This window comes from Spea bombifrons, chromosome 1 (assembly GCF_027358695.1).
Source record: "Spea bombifrons isolate aSpeBom1 chromosome 1, aSpeBom1.2.pri, whole genome shotgun sequence".
Taxonomy (NCBI): domain Eukaryota; kingdom Metazoa; phylum Chordata; class Amphibia; order Anura; family Pelobatidae; genus Spea; species Spea bombifrons.
Genome location: NC_071087.1, coordinates 72,487,146 through 72,509,551, shown reverse-complemented (window position 1 = coordinate 72,509,551; position 22,406 = coordinate 72,487,146). Strand labels below are relative to the sequence as shown.

The 22,406-nt window shown below is 39.6% G+C and overlaps 1 protein-coding gene and 1 pseudogene across 1 annotated transcript in view; one reads left to right on the top strand and one right to left on the bottom strand.

Annotated features, from left to right (window-relative positions):
• The window catches only part of ADGRL3 (adhesion G protein-coupled receptor L3), a 792,897-nt gene that overhangs the window by 158,480 nt on the left and 612,011 nt on the right, over positions 1-22,406 (bottom strand). The gene's annotated exons all lie outside the window — the stretch shown is intronic.
• Positions 4,974-5,092, top strand: LOC128468687 (uncharacterized; annotated as a pseudogene).

Here is a 22,406-nt window from a genome sequence, read left to right as displayed (position 1 = left end):
AGAGAGAGAGGTTTTTTCATGCAGGAAGAACCTACAAGGGACACTAGAATGATAAAATGTTTTAAATGTCGGGCATTTGGACATATGGCAAAAGACTGCCCTGATAATATTGAACCAATGGAATGTAACTTGGGTAATAATAGGGATGGTTATTCATTATATTCACGGTCTGTGTGCTCTGCAAACAAAAGTGGTTGTGTAAAAAATCATCCATGGTGTTCAGGTGACTGTGGAAGGGAAAACAGTGCAGGCCTTACTAGACTCTGGAAGTATGGTGACTCTGCTTGACAAGTCTTTGGTTCCTGACATTTGTATTGATACCTGTAATAAGGTAGATATCGCATGCATACATGGGGACATACATAATTATCCTACTACTATGGTACAAGTTGAGACACATTGTGGCACAGTAAACTGTCAAGTTGGCCTGGTACCAAAATTAGCACACGACGTGATAATCGGTGGAGATTTCACACATTTTTTAGGGTTGTGGAATAATGCATCTAGGTTGTCGGATGATTTTCCCTTTGCAGAGATGTTGGTAGATGAGCTGAATAACGACGAGAAGCCTGCAAAATATAAGGGGATATATACACTCCCTCCATTATCATCCCCTGCTTTCTGTCACAATGTATATATACATATGTATATATACATATGTGTATATATATGTATATATATTAATATATATTAATTCCCCTACTCATGACTACTCAATAACTTCTCTAATTCTCCTTTCCCCCTCTTTGACCATCACTTACTTTCCTGCCTCCTACTCACTCCCTTGCACCCTATCCTTGCCTAACCAGAGACCTCAGTTCTATTAACTTTCAGACGTTCACAACCAATTTACTCTCTCTCCTATCTCTAACATGTCGTGCGCTAACACTACCTCTCTCTATAACTCCACTCTCACATCTGCTCTTGAGGATGTAGCCCCCCGTTACTACTCGCTCTTCACGACGCTCACATTTCCAACCCTGGCACACGATCAACCCGACACCTATGACGTTGTTCCCGCACTGCTGAGCGTACTTGGCGAAAGCCTCATTCCATGGCTGACTTTCTGTACTACAAATTTATGCTACGTCCCTCCTTGCTAAAGAAACCTACTTTATCTCCCACATCTCCTCCCTGTCTCATAACCCTAAACGACTCTTTAGTACTTTCAATTCCCTTCTTCGGCCTATCCCTATTACCCCTTCCACTAAGCTTAATCCCTCTGACTTTGCCACGTACTCCAATACTAAAATCAATACTATCAGGTATGACATATGTGTGCAGTCACTGCCCTGCCCTCACCCTCTCTCTGACTATGCGTCCTCCTACCCACTGACCTCTTCTCCCTTCACTGCATTACATCAATTCTCTGCTGTCACTGAAGAGGAGGTATGTTCTCTTCTTTCCTCTTGTCCAACCACATGACCCGATCCCTTTCCATCACCCAGTCCCTTTCATCTACTCTTGTCCCTACTCTAGCTCACATCTTCAACCTCTCCTCACTACTGGATCTGTCCCATCCTCCTTCAAGCATGAAAAAGCCCTCCCTTGACCTGACTGATCTGTCCAATCCCTACTTCCTCTCACCTCTAAGCTTCTTGAAAGAATTGTTTATACTCAATTAACTAAGTTTCTTGACTTCAACTCCCTACTTGACCCTCTTCAATTTGGTTTTTGCCCTCAACACTCTACCGAGACCACCCTTACTAAAGTTACAAATGACCTACTAACTGCCAAATCCAAGGGTCACTACTCCATACTAATCCTACTGGACCTCTCTGCTGCTTTTGACACTGTGGACCACCCTTTTCTCCTTCAGACTCTTCATGCTCTTGGTCTCCGTGACACTGCTCACTCTTGGTTCACTTCCTACCTCTCTGATCGTACCTTCAGCATCTCTGTCTCCAGTAACACTCCCCTCCCCCTCTCAGTGAGGGTACCCCAAGGCTCAGTTCTAGGATCCCTTCTTTCTCTCCACACTTCATCACTTGGCAAACTGATCGCATCCTTTGTATGCTGAATGCTGATGACAACCAGATCTATCTATCCTCTCCTGATCTCTCTCCTTCTGTCTTAGATCGTGTAACTGTCTCGCCTCTGTCTCTACCTAGATGTCTGCATGTTTCCTGAAACTCAATCTCTCCAAAACCAAACTTCTCATCTTCCCTCCCTCCAACGTTAGATTCCCCCATCAGTTTCCCTCAATGTTAATGGTGCTATCATCTCCCCGTCTCCCCATGCCCGCTGTCTTGTTGTCACCCTTGACTCTGACCTTTCGTTCACCCTCCGTCTCCATCTTTAAAACATTGCGCGCATCCGTTCCTTTCCTAACACAGGATGCCACTAAGGCTCTCGTCTATGCCCTTATTATCTCCCACCTCATGGTCTCACCCCTCTATAATCCACCATGAATGCTGTTGTCAGACTTATCTTCCTCTCCCATCGCTTCACTAACACCTCTCCCCTCTGTCAGTCTCTTCACTAGCTGCCTGTGCGCTTCAGGATTCATTTCAAAATCCTTACACTTACTTTCAAAGTCCTTCACAGCGGTTCCCCTTCCTACATTTCCTCACTCATCTCTAAATATAATCCTAACCGGTCTCTCCGCTCATCCAATGATCTCCTTCTATCCTCTCCTTTGATTTCTAGCTCTCATGCATGCTTACAAGATTTCTCAAGGGCTGCCCCCCCTTCCTCAAGACCCACTTCTTTAAGGACGCTTACAACATAGCACACTAATGCCCTCCCATATTCCTTTTAACTAGTGTGGTTGGTCTATCTCTAACAACGGCACTTTTACTTTGTGCAATACACCCTAAATCCCTCTAGATTGTAAGCTCGTTTTGAGCTGGGCCATTCTCACCTGTTGTCTCTGTAAGTCAAATTGTTATGTTACATACTACTTGTTGTGTCCTGTCCACCCATTGTACAATGCTACGGAATTTGATGGCGCTATATAAAACAATAAGTAATAATGATAATAACCCAGGTAACAAGGCTCAGCTGATCGCAATAATTAGCTCTGGGTGCTCCAGAGAGGGAAGGGTGGCCACTAGTGGTTGCAGATAAACCTGAGGGTATATAATTACTGCATGGTCCAGGCTGAGTAGGGTTGTGCCTGACAATATAAGAGTTATTATATACAACATCAGGGCCAAGGGGCAGCCCTGCCTTGTCCCATTACCAATTGAGAACCAATCGGCAGCTATTCTAGGACCAACCATTCTTGCAACAGGATTTGAATATAAAGCCATAATGGATTTCAATCTGTTTGCGCTAACTCATGAATAAATCTTCATATCTGTGTTAATTTAAGAGATTGGTCTATAATTAGGTTGGTACCGTCATTATCCGCTTTTAATATTAGGGATATAGTAGCTTGCAATAATTCCGAGGGAACCTTGCCTATGGTTTTAATCTCATTAAAGATGTAAGGTGCTGTGCTAGGTCCCCCTCAAAAATCTTATAGAATGTATTAGTACACACATCTGGGCCTGAGGCTAGCCAGAACCTCGGTAATTTCCCAATGCATGTGGGGTATCACTGTACTCAGGAGCTGAACACATATTGCGGTGTCGTGTGACAGCGACATATACCAGAACCTGTTAACTCATACCTGAAGTAAAATATGTGTGGAAAAAAAATGCAAAAAATGACTACTACAAAGTTTGACAGACTGGTGGTAGAATTAGTGCATGGAAAGAGTTAAAATACCAGCATTTGAAATACCCTGGGATGTCTAGTTTTAAAAAATATATGATTTGATGGGGTAAATTGCATTGGCCGGTTTCAAAGGTACCCGAAATAGCACATGGGGCAGAACGACCAGCTTTGGGGAAAAAATGGTTTTGAGATAGCAAAACGCTACTGGTACTTATTGCCCCATAACGTGCAGAAAAAAAGCAAAAAAACATTTATATATTTTAAAAAAAGTGAGAAAAAACTAACAAAAAATCACCATATTTTATAATTTTTTTATAGTAAATTAGATATGAAAAAAATAATCTAAAGAAAGCCCTGTTTGTCCTGAAAAAAACAATATAATATGTGTGGGAGCACGAAATGAGAATGACGAAAACCACAGCTAAACAGCAACACTGAAAAATGTTAAAAAAGCCATTGTCCCAAAATGTACTACGAGTAAGAAACTCGTCATTAAGGGGTTAACGGTTGGGTTATACACATGTATCTGTTTATCTATGTTAATGCAGTTCTGTGGATATATGTTCATTCTTGCTGTACTCAATTCAAGGTAGTTGTGTCTACTTATTGGGTACACATGGCAGGGTTCCAAGGTGTGCATGCTGACTGGTGCTGGAAGTGATTTCAGGGACAACAGGAGGATACATCTGGGTGATTTCTGGGAGTTACTACAGCTCTCTTGGTGAACCTGTTACATCTATATTATCTAAATAATGTTTTATTGAATCTGATGAATTATTCCCTTAGGGTAAATTATATAAATTACAATAGAAATTATTAAAGGCTTTGCCTATGGCCTTTGGGTTTAAATATGTCTATATTAGATTTGACTTTTTGATTTTTTCCTGCGTATAGTGGCAGTACGTATGGGTTGTTCTTTCCCCTTAGGACAAGCTTCTGAAAGACCAATCAAAAAGTAAACTCCTCCCCTCTTACCCATAAATGCCGGCAAACTGGAAGAGTCCTCAGTTCTTTCTTGTCCCTCGTAGGGTGAACAGCTTCGTGGATTCTTCTGATGGTGCGGCACACGGGTTGTTGTCCGGGGGGTGAGTGTTTGGCTGCGGTTTAAACTCCCCGAGTGGAAGTTCCGTGCTGCGCGCCTCGTAACGGGCTTACAGAGGCAGCGTTCACTCTATCCTTTTTGGTTCCAGAGAAGGAGCCTGTGCAGCTGTGTGGAACGCACGCCCGGGTGGCTATTCGTTCCACTGTGATCCTGTAGCGCGATCTGAGCATGCGCGGGTCGGATCGTTTTTATGGCGCCAATTCTGATTACCTACAGCCATACCACCCTGAAAGCGCCGATCTCCTTTGATCTCACAAGCTAAACAGGGTTGGGCCTGGTTAGTACCTGGATGGGAGACCGCCTGGGAATACCAGGTGTTTGTAGGATTTGGCAGCCTATTTAAGCTGTGCAAACCTGACTGACCACAAAAGTGTGCGTCAGGTCAGGTTCCCGTGTCACCAAGCCCCCACACGGTTGTCTTGCATTGGATTTTAAAAGTGTTTGGTTGCGGTTTAAAACTTCCCGGGTGGAAGTTCTGTGCTGCGCGCCTCGTAACGGGCTTACAGGCAGCGTTCACTCTATCCTTTTTTGGTTCCGGAGGAGGAGCCTGTGCAGTTGTGCGGAACGAACGCCCGGGTGGCTATTCGTTCCTCTGTGACCCTGAAGCGCGATCTGAGCATGCGCGGGACGGTTAATTTTTATGAGGCTTCGGCAGCCTATTTTAAGCTGTAGAAACCTTACTGACCACTAGAGTCCACACGGTTGTTTTGCATTGGTTTTAATTGGGTTTTAGCTAAATTTAACCCTTCGTCTCCAGAAACAGACAAACCTGCTCCTCCTGCTAATAGCTGCTTCTAAAGCTAGATATCTAGCCTGTGCAGAATGTAATATGCCGCTCCTGGACGGCTACAGTAAAATAGACTTCCCAATAGTGTGCTGCGGACATCTTGGCAAAAGAAAAGCAAAAAGACATGCATTCATTCTTATGCTGGTTCCAAGATAATTTATCCCAGACCTTTCAGCATTTAAAGATGCGGCTAAATCTCCTGCACCTAGTCACCTGCAAAAGGCATTAAAGATGGCATCGTCTGACCGTTCTTCGGGGGAATGCTCTCGCTCATCTTATGACAAGTTTATTAAATAAGTTAACTGCGTTCTTCAGTTGCAACCGAGAGCAACTAAGTAGGGTCTCCCCTATTCCTCCCGAATTAGTGGAATTGATGCAGAGGGAGTGGTATAACCCCGGCAATCAAGCTTTTATTTTTAAGCAATTCAAGTTTTAAGAAGATATTTAATGGCAAGAGCTTCCAAAGGTAGAGGTGCAAGTAAACCGCGCTTCCTGTAGGTGAGATAGCGGGACTCAGAGACGCTATGGATGAGAGAACCGAAACAGCCGTTAGGAGAATGTTTCAGGCAGCTGCGTTTCAGAGTAAAGCGGCTTCAGCGGTAGCAGCTGTTATCAAGCCCTGTTGATATATGGAAAGGGATTCAGCCTCTAAAGCAGAATTATGCGACCTGCTGTTTAAACAAGGAAGGCCTTTGGAAGGCAAGAGAGCAGGGGTCGCCTGCTACACTTTCAGAAAGCATGGTTTTAGTCTACAGAAAACACATGAATAACGGAGTGGTATAGACAAATAGTTTTTGTAGTCTACAAGATCAGGGTTTTTCGCTCTTCCTCGCGACCACTTCCTGTGTTCCTCTTATCTTACAAAAAGTGAGAACTAAGTTTTGTCGGCAGCAGTGTTTTAGTGGTTAGAGAAGGAACAAGTGCCCTCGGAACATCACTGGAGAGGAGTGTATTCTCTAATTTTTATTTATTTATTTTTTCCGATTTAAAGACCATCTGTCATCGTTGTATCGCTTATCAACATTTCAGAATGGAAGCCATTATATCGGTTTCCATCATCCTCCGAGAAGGAGATTTCATGGTCACTATACACCTAAAGATGCGTATCTACACGTCAATAGGGTAGTAAGTTCCAGGAAGTGCCTGAGATTTGCTATAAGAACAAAGAATGGCCTGAAGCATTTTCATCTCAAATCTATTCTTTTCGGTTTGACTACCGAAGTCTTCTACCGAAGACTCCTCTAGTCTTCACAGAGCTTCTCTGTCCCCTAGTGGCGCAGTTGAAGACAGTTTAGCCGTCATCCCGTATGTCAACGACTGGCTTCTCAAGGCATCCTGTCCAGGTCAACTAAATCACCAACTGAAGACTTCAACAGCCTTTTTAGAACAACACGGATGGATCATAAACTTAGTAAAATCTAATCTTACTCCATCAGGAGAATCAATTTCCTAGGTTGCATTGTGGGCTCTGTATCCCTCTTTTTGCACCTTTCTTCTCAGAAGATCACGCGGATCAAACCATCTGCAACGATATCCGATTTGTATAATCAGGAAAGCAATGAGTCTCCTGGGGTTTTTAACCTCTAACATCCCAGCAGTAAGATGGGCCCGGTCAAGAATGAGGCCACTTCAGTGGCAGATCCTTTCCAGCTGGCCAGGTCTCAAGAGGAGTTAAATTCTAAGATCAAGAGTGGTTCTCCTACAGCTCAATTGATGGCTTTGTTTCAACCAGCAGACTGGTTCATTGTCGCAACAGACGCGCCAAAGACAGGTTGGGGTGATCACCTTTGGTTCCACAGAGCCCAAAGAAGACTGTCTCCAGAAGAGCCTAGCCAGTCATACAACTAAAGGGAACTGAATGCAGTTTTTCTAGCCCTTAAGGTGTTCAAATTGTGGATTATTTTCCCCCACGTAAGCTTCAGTCAGACAATGCGACTGTAGTAGCTTACCTCAACAGACAAGGAGGCACAAGGGCTTTGAAAGCTTCAATGTCTTTGTTCGGAGATTATTTATTTATTTTTTGATATGGGTACATAATCATCTGAGATATCTATCGGCATGTCTTATAAGGGGGCCTTCAATACACTGGCAGACGACCTGAGCAGGGGAAGATATGCTCAGACAGAGTGGTCTCTGAGCCCGGTTATTTTTCGACAGGTTGTCCGTCAAGTTTGGGCGTACAGAAGTAGATTTTATGGCTACAAGACAAAACAGGAAACCCCTCTTTTTGCGTTTCTCTACATATAGACTATTCTCACTTTCTAGACGGGCTAACAGCGATATGGCAAATCAACCTACCCTATGTGTTTCCGCGGTAGCTCTGATCCCGCGTATCCAGAAGATCAATAAGGACAAAGCCAGGGTGCCTGCAATCCTTCCTTTCTGGCCATTCTGGGGCTGGTTCTCGGACCTGCTCCAGATGAGGATTTGTTCTTGGGAACTTCCAGTATCTCCAGATCTTCTGGGAAACCGCAATGTCCATATACACACCATCCAGATGTTTCGCTTAACGGCATGGATGCTGCAAGGCTGATTCTACAGGAGAAGGTATTCACGGTGCTATGGCCGGTCGGTGGTTAAATTCGTAAAGAATGGTGCCAGGATCAAGAGTTCCATAGCTATTCTCCTTCCATTCCAGTCATCTTGCAGTTTCTCGAGAGGGGTTTAATGCAGGTCTTCAGGTGGCTACCCTGAAGGGACAAGTGTCCGCCCCGGTCACTTCTTGCTTTGGTCTTGGCCTCGGATCCCTTTTATTAGGCGTTTTTTGCAAGGCTATTATTCTGGCTCTCTAGTCATCCAGTAAGTTCATTGTCTTTCATCAGGATGAAATAGTTCTGCATCTCCGACCGTTTTTTCCTCCCGAAAGTCTTGTCGCGGACTAACATTAACCAGTCTTTAGTGTTACCCACCTTTTTTCCTAATCTTCTCCAGAAGAGATCATGCGGCACTCTTTTAATGTTGAAAGAGCTCTTCATGTCTATTTACAACGTACTGCAACAGTTCGTGCGCCAGACCACCTGTTTCTTCAGTTTCATGGGAAATCTGTGGGCCAGTAGGTGTCCACATCTACTCCGGCTAGATGGCTTGATGATACTTTTCGTTGAGCCTATGTATCCTGTAAAGTGGATAACGTTGCTTGTCGCTTTACGTACTATGAGCTTGTAAAGGGTCAAAACATTTTGCAATGTGTGTCAGACATGAGCAACACAAGCATTTCCAACAGCATCAATTCATTGTGTATCGTACTAAATCGTGTATCCCAATGCTCAGCGACACCCAAATGATCATTGTGGAGTAATGTCTATGATTTGTGTATTTTTTACAGTGTATAACACAATCTGTATCCGGTAAAGTGTATGTATCATCTCATATTGAGGTGCACTCTACTAGAGCTATGTCTGATTCCTGGGCAGCTAAGGCCTTGGCATTCCCAGAAGAAATTTGCAAAGCGGCAACCTGGTCTTCATGGAATACTTATGTTAGTCATTATAGGCTAGACCTTTCTGCAGATTTGGAAGCTGCCTTTGGCCTTCATGTTTTTCAAGCGGTCAATGCCTCTATCCCACCCATGTAACGGATCTTTTTATATCCCATACGTACTGCCACTATACGCAGGAAAAAACAATAATTTCTTACCGTAAATTTTCTTTTTCCTAGTATAGTGGCAGTACTTAGTTCCCTCCCTTATACGTTGGAATGAGTAGTATTTCTTGTTATTACTGAGGACTCTTCCAGTTTGCCGGCATTTATGGGTAAGAGGGGAGGAGTTTACTTTTTGATTGGTCTTTCAGAAGCTTGTCCTAAGGAGAAAGAACAACCCATACGTACTGCCACTATTCTAGGAAAAAGACAATTTATTATCCCGTTGAAATTAATAGTATTCCACATATAATTGACTAAGGATATGGCCTTGCCTTTTTTTAAATTCAGAGCCCAATTTGATAAGATGACCTCTATGAACGCTTTTCTAAGCACACCAGCCTGTAAACAAAGGGAGGTTATCTCTCAGATATTCCTCAAAATAGAGTCTCCTTATGTTGGCCAAGTATGTCTTGTTGTTTTTATTGGATATCAAATTATTATTGAATTTCCAGGAGGAACGAGGATTGTTCAATTTAGATATATTTTGATCCAATGACACTGCCGAGCGATCTGACCAGACTGTCTCTACAATATTGACAGCGTTACAAAATTGAACCGTATGGGAGTTAATTAAAAAATATTTCCATACTTTTCCAGCACTTATACGGAAGATGCTATGAGGTGTACATTATTTGTAGAATTTTTATACTTATGGCTTAACGGGTTTGGGGGTTGTGAACGGGGGCAGGAGGGTTATACTGGGTAGATGTTGTGTTAGGGCAATGGGATGTAAGGTTTTTTTTCTTTATTTATTATTATTATCTTTTTTATATATTTTTTTAATTTTATTTTTTATATATATACATTTTTTTTTTAAATGGTTTGAGGTCCTTTTAGGGACCTCTTGAACATGTTATTAATGCCAGTGATGTTGTTTTAGTAGCATCTGATTTAGATGTTAAATGCAGGGCCGGACTGGGACTGAAAAGCAGCCCTGGAAAAATTTGGAGACCAGCCCCATATAGTTTATCTCATGGTGAAGCTCTTATACCCACACACACCCCTTATACACACCCGAGTCACATTATGTGCCATTCTTTTTATCTCATTATTTGTATTAAAATGCCAGAAAGCAAAAGTGTTAAAAGGCCCTAATAAATTAAATACATTACACATAATGGGATCAAAACATTTACTACTGCGAACATTTTTAGATGAAAGAGTTCCATTTTATTCAGTGGAACAAAACACTAATCACATTATTCTTCACGATATTCTGGTAAGAAACTTTTATTTCTTTGTTAATTCATATAGACTATTTTTTTTCCATATTTAATAAAAGCTATGATTGAGACATGTTTGGTTTTTATTTCCTTTCATTTGACAACCTACCCCCGAGTTATGCACCTCTGCCCCCAGGCTTGCCACTCTTCCCCCCTAATATGCCACTCTGCCTCCAGAAATGCCTTATACCCCCTATATGCCACTCTGTCCCATGATATGCCTTCTAACCCCCTATATGCCACTCTGCCATATAGGGGGTTAAAAGGCATATCATGGGACAGAGTGGCATATAGGGGGTATAAGGCATTCCTGGAGGCAGCGTGGCATGAAGGGGGTTAAAAGGCATATCATGGGGCACTCTGCCTCCAGAAAAGCCTTATGCCCCCCTATATGCCACTCTGCCTCCCTGATATGCTTTATACCCTCCTATATGCCACTCTGCCCCATAATATACCTTTTAATCCCCTATATGCCACTCTGCCTCCAGAAATGCCTTATACCCCCCATATGCCACTCTGCCTCCCTGATATGCCTCAACCCTCCTATATGCCCCTCTGCCCCGTGATATGCCTTTTAACCCCCTTTTTGCCACTCCACCTCCAGATATGCCTTTTGACCCCCTATATGCCACTCTGCATCCAGAAATGCCTTATACCCCTATATGCCACTCTGTCCCATGATATGCCTTCTAACCCCCTATATGCCACTCTGCCATATAGGGGGTTAAAAGGCATATCATGGGACAGAGTGGCATATAGGGGGTATAAGGCATTTCTGGAGGCAGAGTGGCATGAAGGGGGTTAAAAGGCATATCATGGGGCACTCTGCCTACAGAAAAGCCTTATGCCCCCTATATGCCACTCTGCCTCCCCAATATGCTTTATACCCTCCTATATGCTCCTCTGCCCCATGATATACCTTTTAACCCCCTTTATGCCACTCTGCATCCAGAAATGCCTTATACCCCTATATGCAACTCTGGCATATAGGGGGTTAAAAGGCATATCATGGGACAGAGTGGCATATAGGGGGGTATAAGGCATTTCTGGAGGCAGAGTGGCATATAGGGGGACACACATGCCAATTTTTTTTTTTGTTTTTAACAAATACAAAAAACATTATACAGTACAAAAAATACATTATTTTACTCACCTTCTACTTCTCTTGACTTCCTGGTAGCTGCACACTGTTCTCCTCTATGCTGACAGGATGCCACTGACCTGACATCCGGTGCTGCAGCAGTCTGAGTGCGAGGGGGCGGAGCTTCCACCTCACGCTGCTCCCATCACGATGCAGCTATCAGACTGCTGGGAATGTAATCTAAACGGCCGGTGCGTGCTGATGCCGCCGGCCGGAGCTACTTTAACACTTTTTTTTTATTTATATGGTAAGCTGGATCGGCTATATAAAGTAAATGCTCAGCGGCTGTCTTCATGGTTAGTCTGCCGGCCGCCCAGCCCACGGACCTTCCGGCCCACCGGGAAATTTCCCGGTATCCCGGTAGGCCAGTCCGGCCCTGGTTAAATGTGCTTCCAGGTCAAGTGCTGTCAAAAGCTCTACAACAGTTCAAAAACAGGAGTAGGCTGGTCACAATCTGATAATGCCTGATAAATTGAGGTGATCTGATCATTAAGAAAACCATTGGATAATGTCTTCCACTCTCACAAGTGACAGCTATCAGAGGTGATAGGGTGAATGGTCATCTAGGTTCTGTAGCAGAAAAGCACACATAGTATTAATGGTAATTCAAATGTTATTTTTAAATGTTTACTACATAACTGGTCAATATCTGATTACTTATTAGATAGATCACGCCAATAAGAATAATTTCATTACTGATACCACAGTCAACTTTTTGAAGATGACTAATCCGAAACACCCTGTCTTATATTTACTCCCTAAAATACAGGACCTGGTAAATACAAATGGTAGATCTATCGGCCACCATCTCCTTTCAACTTGAGACAAAATACTTGGATGCGTTATTAGCATGGCAGTGGTAAAAATTCGATTTATGATAAAGATTCTTCAGATTTTTCATAAAAAAAAATTAAAACACATCAATTAACCCCTTAATGACAAGACTCTTACTGGTAGTACATTTTGGGACAAAGGCTCTTTTAACATTTTGCAGTGTTGCTTTCTCATTTTGTGCACCCACACACATTATATATTGTGTTGTTCAGGACAAACAGGGCTTTCGTTAGATCCCATTGTTTTTATCATATCATCTAATTTACTATAAACAAAAAAAGATAACATATGGTGATTTTTTTGTTAAAAAATTACTTTTCTCACTTTTTTTAAAATATCATCTGCAAAAACTAATGAAAAAACCTGCTAAATAGATTCTACTATTTATAACAATAAACATAAAGGTGTAAGTGCACATGCCCCAATACACAACCTTAAGAGTAAATCTGTATATATACTTGCATAAAATGTGGTATAGGCCTCTCTTTTAGCCCTGTAACTAGAGACACAGAGAGATCATAGTGTAACCCATAAATGCAATAATGATTGTAATGGGGTATAGAATGTGAGTCTATTCTATACCCCATTACAATCATTATTGCATTTATGGGTTACACTATGATCTCCCATGTTTTTGTTTGACTTATGAACTACTATACTGTCATGAACCAGGTCCATACAGACGACTGTAAAGACCCAGCGCACCCAAATATTGTGTGCAGGAGTTACGGTGCAGTAGCGGAGTTGGACAGAGCCTGGTGCAGGGCGACAGCACTCACCCTGTGGGCATCTAGGGTTGTGCAGCCACATACCAGCGCCCTGACATAGTGGCGGATGATGACAGTACAGAACTTGGAGATATATCCTGCAGGCACCCTGAACAGGCATGAGACATAGCACTGGAATCATGTGCAGGATGCTGCAGGCTGGGAGTAGGGAAGCTAAGCAAAGGATATAGCAGAAACATAACAAGCAAGGGGGACAGAGCGAGCAAAGGACAGGAGAGCAAGGGGGACATAGCAAGGAACAGAGAGACCAAGCAAGAAACATAACCAGACAGGAAAACATAATACAGGGCACAACAGGGAACAAGACAAGCAATACTCTGCCATGAACAGGACAGGTTACAAGACAGGACACCCCTCTACGGGGGTTACAAGACAGGACACCCCTCTACGGGGGTTACAAGACAGGACACCCCTCTACTGGGGATACACGACAGGACAGGACACCCCACAGGTTACATCACAGACTGACACACATAAATACAGGAACTAGCCTAGGACTGTTTGATAACTATTGGAGGTTCCGTCACATCATATGGCCATAGTATGCTTAGCCCACCACTACGCCAAAGTACTCCAATGACGGAATCTAACGCTACAGCCTGCCTACGGAAGAACTAAACATGAACTCCAAACACATATCACTGAGACATACCTTTAGACTGCTGACTGAAACAAACAGAACACATGGGTGGGGCACTCCTTATAAAGGAAACAGAGCTGAAGCAAAGAGCAAGACCGGAATCAAGGAATCAGAGGTTCAGGACAGAACACACAGAAATCCAGAAATGGACCACAGCAAGACAGGGAAACAAAAGACATGCAGCTCCGCAGCCTGGGTAGAGCGTGACATATACAAAGGAAAGATTCAATAGAGGAATAAGCGAAAAAACATCTGAAAAGTTTAAAGACTTAAAATTTTATTCAGGCATCCCTTCATATATAAGGAAAGAAAGGAAAAACAAAAAGAACTTACAGTAATCTTAAAACAATAATAATTCTTCGAAATTCGTGAGGAAATTTCATAAGAGTACAACAATTAAAAAAAGGTATTTTATATATGGGAGGTGACTATAATTGTATTATAGACCCTGATAAAGATAAAAGTATACCTCAATCCGCATCTCTAGATTCATATATAAGAATAGAAGCATAGAAGAATTTAAGAATAATCAACACTATATAACTAATCGAAAGTGGAGACTGGATGATTCATTATTAAGCAAGGAAGAGGTTTGTGAAAATTTGAGTAGTCAAGCCACCTTATTTATGGAGAAGAATAATAATTGAGAAGTCCCCAGTCTAATACTCTGGAATACATTTAAATGTTATATGCGGGGATGCCTAATAAAAGCATGTTCTAACATAAAAAAGAAAAAGGGTCTAAGCCTAACGGATTTATATATCAATCTAGCTAAAACAGAGAGACTAAATAAAGATAATACCAATACAACTTACACAACTGAACTTAAATCAATAAGAACAGAAATAAATACAAAAATACAGGAGAGGATAAATATGGGACTCTTAAGAATGAAACAAAATTGGTACTACGGTAATAATCACGTAGGAAAATATTTAACGAATAAACTAAAGTATGATAAAAAAAAAAAAGTGTTATAAAAAAAATAGTAGTGGGAAATGAAATTTTTCTAAACCCATCACAAATAGCCAAGTGCTTCGAAGGTTATTATAAATCTCTTTACAACTAAACCATTAAGTAAAATCAGGAGTTATCTCGGCTCCATTAAGTTACCAAAACTAAATGATGAAGCCCTAGAAATATTAAATGCTCCAATAAATAAAGAGAAAATTTTAAATAGGAATCCAAAATCTGGAGAGGAAAAAAGCTCCACGGCCAGATGGCTATACGGCAGCTTTCTATTTAACATTTAAAGATATTACCGTATTTGCTCGATTATAAGATGACCCTGATTATAAGACGACCCCCCAAAATCTAAATAATAATTTAGGAAAAAAACAAAAAGCCTGAATATAAGACTACCCTATAGGAAAAAAAGTTTTACTAGTAAATATTAATTCAGGTAAACAATATTTTCATATTTAATAAAAGCTATGATTGAGAAAAATATATATTTTTTTTATTTCCTTTTATTTGCCAACCTGCCCCCCCAGTTATGCACATCTGCCCCCAGGGTTGCCACTCTGCCCCCAGAAATGCCTTATACCCCCTATTTGCCACTCTGCCCCATGATGTGCCTTTTAACCCTCTATATGCCACTCTGCCTCCAGAAATGTCTTATACCCTCCTATATGCCACTCTGCCCCATGATATGCCTTTTAATCCCCTATATGCCAGAGTGGTATATAGGGGGTTAAAAGACATTTCTGGAGGTATATATATATATATATATATATATATATATATATATATATATAACTTCTAACAGCAATCACACTCCTATCAAGCCAAGGCAGCCAGTACATGCTGAAACCTGGGGATGATAGGAGTCTGAGTACAGCCTCCCTATGCCATGCTACCACCACCACCCCCCTTACACATCCATACTAACACACACACACACTCATTCAGAAACATTTAAATACTCATTCATTCCATTAATCACACATACTTCACACATTAATCACAAAATCCCTCCCCCACCCCTTTCCTGAACTGCAGATCTCTCACTCGAAGACTTCTGCAGGGACCCGGTTGTACGAGCAACTTTTCTGGCCCCGCCCCCAGAGGAAGGAGGGGGGAGGCAGAGTTATGTGACACTCTACTAGCTTCCTGTTGCACGCGACCAAAGCCCGGTAACCAAATGCCCCAGCGGACATTTTGAGGTCTGATTAGAAGACGACCTCGATTATAAGACGAGGGGTATTTTTCAGAGCATTTTTTTTTTTTTTATTTATTTTTTTTATATATCAATCTTTATTAAGAGTATTTTTCCCCAAAAAAATTGAACAAATAACAAAAACATTCAATCGTTTCACAATGTTAAAGCAGAGTGGGTTGAAGCAGAGTGGGTTGAATAATATCACGTCGATAAGTGTACCCAACAAAATCTGTATTAGGATTTCTCATTCGAATTACTAACAGTCATTCCAAGCTTGCGCGAGAGAGATTCAAAGGAGGGAAGAGAGGGAGTATAATCACAGATTCAATGAAAAAGAAGGTCATGGAGATCAATATGGATGTATTGTCAATATTTTAAAAATTTTTTACAATTCACAGGAATCATTATCTAATATATAGAAGCCACCTATGCCAGATCATCTTATATTTCTCTTCAGCATTAGATCTCTTAAAGAAATATTTTTCAGCAGAACATTGTTGATTAATCTGAGTTTTAATCTCAGGCCATGTAGAAAGAGTCGAATTTCTCCAACTACTAGCTAAACAGATTTTAACTGCTAGTAGGATATTTAGCCAGAGAGTTAGGTCATTTCTGTTCATATCGGGTAGATCTAAGTGGAGAAGAAACCCCTGAGGGGAAAGTGTTAAATTAAATCCAAATAACGTTAAAAAGAGATTAGTTAATTGAGTTTTAGTCTGAATTAAACCTGAGCACTCCCACCAAATATGTTTGTGAGTACCTGTTTCAGTATGGCATCGCCAACAAAGAGCACTTTTGGATGGTTGAACTTTAACAAGGCGGGCTGGTACCATATACCATCTATGTATGAGTTTATAAAACTGTTCGTGGAGGTTCAAACAGTGGGACGCTTTTCGAGTAACTTGCCATGCTTTGTTCCAGTTAGATAAGGAAATAGGTAAATCAAAATCCTTCTCCCATTGTTTTTGTGCCTTACTCTTCTCATAATTTTTGTTAACCTTAAAGATTTTCAAAATTTTAGATATTAAATTCTTAGGGGTGCTAGAAGTAACAAATTTAAACCAATGGGTAGACTCAACTGGCAAATGATTAGTAAGGAAATGCTTGAGTCTAATATACTTGAAAATGTCTTTAGCTGGTATATCATATACTTCAATCAATGAAGGGAAAGGGGCCATTTGGGATCCAATAAAAAGATCGCCTATCTTTTCCACACCCAATAATCTCCAGCTCTCCAGCGAGAGGTCAGGGATGAAAAAAGACAGTACATCAACGTCTGATAGATTTATATTATAAAAAATTTACGAAGACATTCTTCACAATTTATATTACACTGGAGACACAATACAATTTATCACTACTATAATACTATTTTTTTTTTTCTGTTTTGTTTCTTTGAGGTTCTAATTCGGCACCCACGCCTGATTTGGCCCTATATAGAGTTAGGGCAAATGCTGCATGATTTTTCTTCATGTATAAGTTGTATGAATTGTTTTATGTATGTTGGAATGTGTTTAGACGGCAAACAGGGTATTACAGGTGGAAAGGATTTGATGATAACTCAACTAGATGACACTTAGACTGATGTCTATTAATTGTCAAGGCTTGAATCCCCCACATAAAAAGGCGTTTCTATATGACACGATGAAGCGAGAACAAATTGATATGTGTTTCTCACAAGAAACTCATTGGAAAAAAGGATCTCCAACCCGCTGGTTCTATAAAAGATACCCATATGTCTTCGAGTCTAGTTTAGATTATAAGAAAAAAAGAGGGATAGCAATTTTTATAAGCGAGAAAATTAAGTTCGAAAAATTACATTATGAGAGTGACCGTGAAGGACGATATGGGATATTAATATGCAAGGTGAATGACGCAATTTATACTTTAGTAAATATATACGTCCCAAACACATCTACAGTTAAATATCTAGATAAAGTTTTCGATCGGGTCAAGGAAATAACTAAAGGCTTTCTTATAATAGGAGGTGATATGAACTGCATTCAAGATGTTAGATCAGATAAAGGATTAAGATATGGTTTATATCCTGACACAAAATTGAAATCCCTAGCTAAATCCTTTTCATTATGTCTTGTTCGTAATAACTTATACGATATTTGGAGAGCAAATAACCCCTCTGTGAAAGATTTTACTTTTTATTCACCGGTTCACTTATCTTATTCCAGAATTGATACATTTTTTACAGATGGTAAATCAATAGAATATTGTAACTCTGCATCCATTGGTAACCATACCTGGTCGGATCATGCTCCAATCATCATAGAAATAAAAAACAAAGATGAATTTAGAACAAGATCCAATTGGAGACTTAACGAATCGCTATTACTATCTCCAACATTCAAAGAAAAACTCTGTAACTTAGTATATAGGTATTAACGACAATGGAGAAGTTTCTGACGCAACCCTGTGGTGCTCTTTTAAATGCACTATGCAAGGGATTCTTATAAAACACAGAGCAGAGGTAAAGAAACTAAAGGGTTTAACTCTATCAGATCTTAATATTAAATTGGCGAAACTTGAGGCTAGTAATAAACAAAACCCGTTGGTTCTGCTTTCCGGAGAGATTAGATCTATTCAATCTAAGATTAAAGAAAATTTAATTGAGAAGACTAACAGATGCCTATTAAGACTTAAACAAGACTGGTACCACAGCAGTAACAGAGCTAGTAAAATATGACAAATAAAATCAAAAATCGAATGAAAAGAAACAGAATAAACAAAATTGTGTTAAACAACAAAATGTATTCAACTCCAAAACAAATAGGAGAAGCTTTCAGGTCATATTATGCTTCACTGTATAATTTACCAGATATAACTAAAAACAACTCACAGATAAATTCTTTCCTGGATGGGTTGAACTTACCTAAACTCTCTGCATCAAAATTGATAAAATTAAATTCTCCTATTCGACTGTCAGAAATTAGGAATACGATATGTAATTTACCTAAATCTAAAACTCCGGGCCCGGATGGATTTTCCGCCCCTTTTTACCAGCTCCTAGATCAAGTCATCTCCCCACTTTTGTTAAGAATGTTTATAGAGATACCAACTAAGAAAACATTTCCAAGCGAAATGTTACAGGCTACGATAATACCCATTCCCAAACCAGGTAAAGATTTAACTAAAGTTACAAATTATCGTCCCATCTCACTAATAAATCTAGACATTAAAATCTTTTCTAAAATCTTAGCTGAGAGATTAAACAAGGTAATGCGGGAACTAATACACCCAGACCAAACAGGATTTCTTAAGGGGAGGAATGGGGAAAATAATACCCGTAGAATTTTAAATCTTATCTATGAACTTCAAAATACCAATCTACCCGCTACGCTAATAGCCTTAAACGCTGAAAAGGCTTTCGACAGGGTCAATTGGTCTTTTTTAGAAAGTACTTTAAAAACCTTTGGCCTGTCTGGAGATTTCCTTCATAACACACTAACTTAGAGTCTAATACTTTCCATATTAACAACGGCACGAGACAAGGATGCCCATTAGCACCTTTGCTTTATATTCTTTCTATTGAACCTTTGGCTGCAATAATTCGCCAATCCATAAAAATAAAAGGACTAATAACAGGTCCACTAGAACACAAGATTGCACTATATGCGGATGATATTCTCCTTATTCTTACCTCCCCAGAGTCCTCAATCCCGGAAGTGATAGAACGTATAAAGGAATATGGTCTATATTCAAATTATAAACTAAATTTAGACAAGACACAAATAATTAATTTCAACATGGAAATACCCCAAATACAAAATTTAAAAACTAAGATAACATTTTCTAGAACGCAGACCTATATTAATTACCTAGGAATAAAAATCTATAACAATCTTCCCGATTTAATAAAAAATAACTATATTAGTCTCTTTGACGATTTGAAAATTCACCTATCGGCATGGCAAAGATTAGAAATTTCATGGTTTGGAAGATTAAATATCTTAAAATCATATGTTATACCTAGACTAATTTATTTGTTTAGAACTATTCCACTTTCAGTTCCTACAAAAATTTTGAATCAATTTGAAAAAATGTTTTTTTTTAATTCGTTTGGTTAAATAAAAAGTCAAGAATATCACGTTTCATATTAAAAAAAAACATCTATCACAGATTGGACTTAAATTCCCTAATATACGAAATTTACATGAAATCTGCATGTTTGGTCACTTCTTAGCCTGGGATTTCAAACGGGAGTCTGATCTCCCATGGTATAAATACGAAAGATGGAAATGTCGTAACTTGGACCCATCTCAATAGTATTGGTTTAATTCTAAAGGCATACAAGATTTAGACATGCTCAATCCATTAATATTAAATATTTCGAACAATATGCTTACTTTTAAAGAAAAATTTGCTCCTAAAGATTCATGGTCATCTCACACACCTGTTGACCTGTTACAATTTATCATTAAAGATATTGACCTTAAAGTTTGGCAAATACAAGGTATCCATAAAATCGAAGATAATTGGTTTCCTTCTGGATTAAATTCTTTTGCAGAACTGCAAATTAAATTTCAACTTCCAGATAATGAATTTTTTTCATACTTAAGAATTATAAATTTCATTAAATCCAAGACCTGGTATTTGCCAACTATTTTAGATAGATTTATAGGAAAACATCATAAAACTAATTTAATCTCTAGATTAGGAATTATGCTAGAACAAATCCATATTACAGAAAAGCCTATTACCATACAAAAATGGGAAACAGACTTCGATATTTCCTATTCGGTAGAAGCCTGGCATTCCGCTTGGAATAATTTAAGGAAATCAATTCATTGTATCAATTTACATGAACAATTCTTTAAGTGCATAGGTGGTATTATGTTCCCACAACCTTACATATAATGGCTAGATCCAACTCTAATAAATGCTGGAGATGCAAACTAGAACGAGGTACTGCAGCTTATATCTGGTGGCACTGCGACAGATTAACAACAGTAAAATTTGAAATCACAAATCTATTTAATAAGATTTTTGGACAAGAATGGAGTTTATCTCCTCAATCTTTTTTATTTCATATAGACATTCCTGTGAAAAACAAATTCAATTTAGAGTTAGCAATTAACATTTTCGCTGCTGCTAAAATATGCTTGGCACGTAACTGGAAATCTGAAGTTTGGCTACCATGGCGGAAAATCTTCCCAGCTACAAATCAATCTTTTATCCTTGGCAATTAAGATGCAACTTTAATCCATCTAACTATCCTTTCCTCTCTATTCCTGATACTACTTAAGCCTACTCGATCTGGCTATAGTTCTACTTGCCGTTCTATGCATGAATGTGTAGAATTCGATTTATTAATATGATTATTTAATTACAACTGGATTATGGAATAATGTAATCGTATTCGGACTGTATGCTGCAGATGTTGAAATTGTTGTGATAATATCGATATAATAATAAAAAATATAAATAATTAAAAAAAAAGAATGTTGATGCGCCCCATCCATGAAGTCTCTAATTTTGCCCAATTCAGAAGCAGATATTTAACATTGGAATAAAGTTTTTTACGGTTAGGAGTAGATTTTTCTTCAAGAACTGTACCGATTTTAATCCCCAGATAATCAATCTGCGTCAACCAAGAGTCAATTTGAACCCGTGTTTGGATTTGGTCTTTCTGAGAGTCTGACAAGTAAAATGAAACTAACTGAGTTTTAGAAAGATTCAGCTTATAATTAGAGTAATTTCCAAAATGCGATACTCCCTCTAGGAATAGATACCAAAGGGGAAGAGAATGTTAAGAGAACGTCGTCGGCATAAAGAGTAATCCGATATTCAAAATCCCCGATTTTTATGCCTTCGATATTTCTAGAGCATCTAATATACGCCGCGAGAGGTTCAATTGATAAGGCATAAAGCAGAGGAGCCAATGGGCATCCTTGTCGAGTGCCGTTCTTAATAGAAAAATAATCTGAATCTAGCGCAGGGCCCTTTATTTTGGCCGTAGGAACTGTATAAAGAGCCATAGTTAAATTGGAAAAGGGCCCATATATACCAAAAGCACGAAGAGTTTCAGCCATAAATCTCCAATTCACCCTATCAAATGCTTTTTGAGCATCTAGGGCCATTAACACTGAGGGGATTTTGTTTTTATGGATAAATTAAATTATATTACAAGTTCTACGCGTGTTTCCGTCCCCGGCTCTTCCTGGCATAAAGCCTGCTTCATCAGGGTGAATAAGATCTCTAATCACACAGGCCAATCTCAAAGCTAATATTTTAGAATATATCTTAACATCAATATTGATAAGAGAGATTGGTCTGTAATTAGTAACCACTGAAGGATCTTTGCCTGGCTTTGGGATAGGTGAAATGCTAGCTTCTAACATTTCCCTAGGGAATTCTTTACCTAAACCAATTGCATTAAATGATCTCAATAAAATAGGGGAGATCACTGGATC